Genomic DNA, 6,000 nt, shown 5'->3' with positions numbered 1-6,000 from the left:
TCAATAGGCCTCTCATAAATATCACCATGTATTGTACCCATTTCAGCCAATGAATCTGCCATCTCATTGCCCGCAATTGAAGAATGAGAAGGGATCCACACTAACGTAATCTGGGATGAAATTTCGGATAAAGCATTTAAATGACAACGAATTTTATTTAAGAAATACGAAGAATGCTTCATACCTTTTATCGAACGAAGAGCTTCAATAGCACTGAGGCTGTCCGTGAAGATGAAGTAATTATCCACATGCATGTTTTCAATAACACTTAATGTGTATTGAATAGCAGCCAATTCAAATAGAAGCAGGACTTACGAGTTTATAAGCGATAGAAAAATTATTGTTATGAACCCCGAAACCGGTAGATCCATTGAGAAAAGATCCATCAGTATAGAACGCGTTATTACAATTTATATTTTGATATTCATCAAGAAATATATTTGGAATCTGCTGAATATGTAGTTCATCAGGAGATAATATTTTTTTTAGTTATTCGTTTTTGTAGCAATTGTTTAAAAAGTTAGCTAAAGTGTACATCAAAATGAAGAAAATTGTGGTGTGGATGCTATCTATTGGCTTCTTGAAAAATGTTGATTTGAACGCAGATTTCGAAGCTAAAACCTAAACCAAATACTATGCAATATGGGTATTTTCAGAACTAAGATGATATTAAGAGGCCCGAATTCAAACCCAGATGCCATTTTGAAGATCAAGATGTTGACTTCCGGTTTTTAGTCGAACAGTAAAAAACGTGACCAAATACAACCTCCAATGATATCCGGAGGCCGTAAATCAATCACAGGGCCGTCACATTATTTTAATAGTTATTGTGTTTATTTCAGTAGTGTTAGATAAAAGTTACTGACATAAACATGTTGATACAGGAGAGAATTGAAAGCGAATTATTACTGAAAATTGCCGCTTTACACCATCAAATTGATCAAGTCGAATCGAAAACTCAAAAAAAAAACATTAACTTGGGACAGGCTGTCGTGATTCTACGTTAACCTTATGCTCGTGTCTCATACACAACTCTCCAACTTTTTTTGAATCACGACTAATTTGTGAAAAGGATTTATTTTTAGAACCAGACGGGTTTGTTTTATCGGTGTGACGACTATGGCAAAGTTGAAGATAGTAATTTTGTCTGAAATGACGCGCGAAATGACACCGTTAGCGCATAAAATCATTTTCACCTGTTAAAATTTGAATTTGAATTTTTCAAAGTTTTGTTCAATATTTATTATTATTTTTGTTTCTAGTTCTCTGTTTCGTGTATGTTTTTACATTTTTCATTTCTATTTTATTATTGATATCTTATTGTTAATTTTTTTTTCTAATTTATTTCTGTATTTAAATTTTGTGTCATTTGTTTCTTAGGTTTGTTTTATATTTTCTGGTTTTTCATTTAATTGTTATATGCGTGTTACATGTAGTTGTCCTCAGGGCTTCAGCTGTTTCAGTTGGTTAAGTTGTTTTAGACATTTTTCATCTTTTCTCTAGTTTAACTTACTGAATTCAGAAACACAACACTGGTTGACAGATGTATTAAAAATTTTGTCCTACAGCTCAAAATAGTTGCCTTAGAAAGATTATAGCTTCTCAACCATTCCTGTGAAATTTGGGGAATCTAACCAGTGTAGAAGTGCGTAAAAAAGCCGTGAAGTAATTGCTCCTTTTCTTTCATTCTTTTGCTGTATTTGTGTAGCACTTTTCTGGCGATTCTCGCTTCAATAAGGTAGGGAACTTATTTTAAGCAGCTTAAGAAGCCACCCGTGTATTGAGATCTTTTTCTCTGTCAGCACTTGTTTTCAGATTCTGAAGCTGATTTAGCAAACTTTAACAATAATCTATTAACCCTATCCCCGCGAAGAGAAAAATGACATTCAAACTCTTATTACTCAGCAACCGCATGCATAATTGGCACAAACTATATTGCATGTTGAAGATAAATCTGTTCTCTAACTGTTTAGAATACAGTCATACCTCGATATAAGGCAACTTTATTTTTATTTTCGTTACGTTATACCGAGTTACGTTTTATCGAAGCAAAAATTTTTTTTTTTATTTATGCAAGAAAGTTAATGGTTACTCAAATATGCGCGAAAACCCATTTTCCATCACCTATCAGTATTTCTAAACCTTTCTTATGCCCATTTAGAAATATTTTCAGAAGCAAAAAAAAAATTTTTTTTCAATTGATGTACAGGTTACTCAAAGATGCGTGAAAACCTATTTCCCAACACCTATCAGTAATTTTAAACCATTCTTATGCCCGTTTGGGACAATTTTCAACTAGCAAAAAAAAAATTTTTAATTGATGCAAGACTGTTGACGGTTACTCAAAGATGCGCGAAAACCTATTTCCCATCACCTATCAGTATTTTTTAACCTTTGTCATGCCCATTTAGAGAAAATTTAAACAAGCAAAAACAATTTTTTTCTAATTGATGCAAGACTGTGAATTGTTACTGAAGGATGCGTGAAAACCTATTTTCCATCACCTATTAGTATTTTTGCCTTTCTCCTAGTTGCCTTTCTCCTAGAAAGGTATAGCAATCACTTGCAAAACCGAAAGTATAAAAATGCTCCAAAGGGCCGAATGACATATATCACTCGACTCAGCTCGACGAGCTGAGCATTTTCTGTATGTATGTGTGTATGTATGTGTGTGTGTATGTGCAGATTTTTATTCTCACTCACTTTTCTCAGAGATGGCTGGACCGATTTCCAGCCATGAAATTAATTGCAAATGAAAGGTCTCGTTGTCCCATAAAACCCTATTAAATTTCGTTGTAATCGGATTTTAAGCTTAGAGGTTATGGTTCAAAATGTAAAAATCATGAAACATCATTATCTCGAAAACTACACAACCGATTTGAAAACTACACAACCGATTTGAAAACCGATTTGATTTCAAATGAACGGGCTACCTGAAATACCCTTAACTTTTGAATTTCATAATAATTGAACTTGTGGTAAAGTTATGAAAAGAAACGTGTTCTGAAGACTACCTAATCTCACTCATGTTTCTCAGAGATGGCTGGACCGATTTCCAGCCATGAAATTAATTGCAAATGAAAGGTCTCGTTGTCCCATAAAACCCTATTAAATTTCGTTGTAATCGGATTTTTAGCTTAGAGGTTATGGTTCAAAATGTAAAAATCATGAAACATAATTATCTCGAAAACTACACAACCGATTTGAAAACTACACAACCGATTTGATTTCAAATGAACGGGCTACCTGAAATACCCTTAACTTTTGAATTTCATAATAATTGAACTTGTGGTAAAGTTATGAAAAGAAACGTGTTCTGAAGACTACCTAATCTCACTCATGTTTCTCAGAGATGGCTGTACCGATTTTCAAAAATCAGTGTCAAATGGAAGGTCTAGTTGCCCCATAAGACCCTATTGATTTGTTTTGCAATCGGACTATTACTTTGCCTGTTATGTTTAAAAATGTGAAATCAGGCTATGAAAAGGAACATATTCCGAAGACTACTTAGACTCACTCACTTTTCTCAAAGATGGCTGACCCGATTTCCACAAAATTAGTGTCAAATGAAATGTATAGCTGCCTCATAACACCCTATTGAATTTTACTGTAAGCGGACTGTAACTTCGTCTGTAATGTATCGGAATGTGAAAATCACGAAACTTCATTATCTCAGAAACCACACAACCGATTTGAACAATATTGATATAAAATGAACGAGCTAGTTGATGGGTAACTGATGAATTATGATTGAACACGTGGTTTCAAAGTTTGGCTGCCCTATACGTTCCCATTTCGTTTAATTATAAACGAACTTAAGCAACCGTTATGTATTAAATTGTTAATAAAACAACGGAAGTCTATTATCTCAAAGATTACATGACTTATTTGAACATAACTAGTGTCATACGAACGAGTCATCTCTCGAACTTACAAATAACAAACTTCATAACAATTTGACATGTGGCTCAAAAGTTATGGAAAGCGAAGAAATTCAAAGACTATTTAAAACTATACCTGCTTTGATTGATATATGTGGCCTCAACATAATTTAAATGTGGTATCGTGCTATTTGAACGTTCCAATTTAACTGATTCCTTGCGATGTGTTAAAAGTCTGCAAATGCACGACGAATCGGCCATAGGATAAGATCAAAGTCAAATAACAAATTGTTTGAAATGATTGATTTTATCGAATTGACAATATACTCGACTTTTGGCTTCTGTACATCGCCTTAAGTCTGAATATATTCATATTGGGTGGTATTCGGTCATTTTCAGCAGATTTTCTGGCATCAATCTGACACCGGAAATACCCATATTGGGAGGTATTCAGTTATTTTGGTTGTTTTCCAGAAACTAAAAGTGGTCGTCTTTAAATTCAAAATGGTGTCCAGGGTCAATGTTTGGTTTCTATGCATCATCTCGATTACAGAAATATTCATCTTGAGTATTATTTGGTCATTTTCGACTGTTTCCTAAAAGTTGCCATTTAGCAACTCAAAATGGTGCCTGAGGTCAACTTTTATCTCATTGCATCATTCTAATTCCAGATATACTCATATTGGATGGTATTCGGTTATTTTAGGCTGTTTTTCACAAACCGGAAGTCGCCATCTTGGATTTCAAAATGGTATTTGAGATAATTTTTAGCCTCTGAGCGTCATTCTGGTTGAAGAAACACCCATATTGGGTGTTATTCGATCATTTTCAGCTGTTTCCCAGGAACCGGAAGTCGACAACCTAGAATCCAAAATGGGATGTGTGGTCGATTTCAGCTGCTGTGTATTATTCTAGAACCGGAGATACTCATGTCAGACGGAAATCGGCCATTTTTGGCTGTTTTCCAGAAACCAGAAGTTGCCATCCTACAATTCATAGTGGTATTTTTGCAACATTCTGTCTCCGGAGATTCTCATATTGGGTGGTATTTGGTCACTTTGGGCTGTTTTTCAGAAACCAAAAGTCGTCATTTTGAACTTTAAAATTGCCTGTGAAATTAATTTCTGTCATCTGGGCGTAATTCTGGTTCCGAAAACATTCATATTGAATGGTATTTGGTCATTTCCGGCTGTTTGCCAGACACCGGAAGTCACCATCTTAAAATTCTAGATTGTGTCTGTGATCAATTTTTAGCTTCTGTGCATCTTTCTGGTCCCGGAGAGACTCATATTTAACGGGAATCGTCCATTTTAGGCTGATTTCCAGAAACCGGAAGTTGCTATCTTACAATCGAATATGTTGCCTAAGGTCGATTATGGAACATATTTTTTACCACTAAAACATTCACCTGCCAAATTTGGTTCCATTTAGTTGGTTAGTTAGTTGTGTTTCATTTGTGTTGGCGCAGCGAATTAAAAAGGCGCAGCTACTGGTATCGAAACTATATTTTGCGTTGTTTCAATCTACAAGAAATTGTAATGCTTTTTCGTCTAAATTTAATTTTAAGTAACTTACAATTCAGTGGCTATTATATTTGTTGCAGTCCTTTGTTCTCGGCTGGCCAACTTGGGTTAGGTTAAGTCTTCCTTTAAAGTGCATAAATAGTAAGCTTAATACATATTCTATCACGAAATATTACCTCCAATTTAATAATACAATTCTAAATACTCACTTCAATTTCAAATATTCACTAATACAAAAAGGGCCCTCCAGAGTGACAGGACGTCTTACCTCCAGTCAGACGGCAAGGTTGTCGGTTTGCTGGGAACTCGACGTCCCTGTGGTAACATCGCACAGTAACGTCCCTGTGTTAACATCCTCCCCCGGGTGCGGTCCACCGGTCGCACCATCGATTCCTACGTCGAGCACCGCTATTCTGGATACAGGTCGTCTAATAACTCCTTTCGCAGTGTTTACTGTAGCCTGGCGAACGTGACCATCTGGTGCAGTGATGACGTCAATGACACGTCCGCGTGTCCATGCATCCCGTTTGCCTTCGTCGGCTATCAATACAACATCCCCAACTTCGACACGTCGAGAGTTCTCGAACCACTTAGTT

This window comes from Wyeomyia smithii, chromosome 3 (assembly GCF_029784165.1).
Source record: "Wyeomyia smithii strain HCP4-BCI-WySm-NY-G18 chromosome 3, ASM2978416v1, whole genome shotgun sequence".
NCBI classification, from domain to species: domain Eukaryota; kingdom Metazoa; phylum Arthropoda; class Insecta; order Diptera; family Culicidae; genus Wyeomyia; species Wyeomyia smithii.
Note: the sequence above shows the minus strand (reverse complement) of the source record.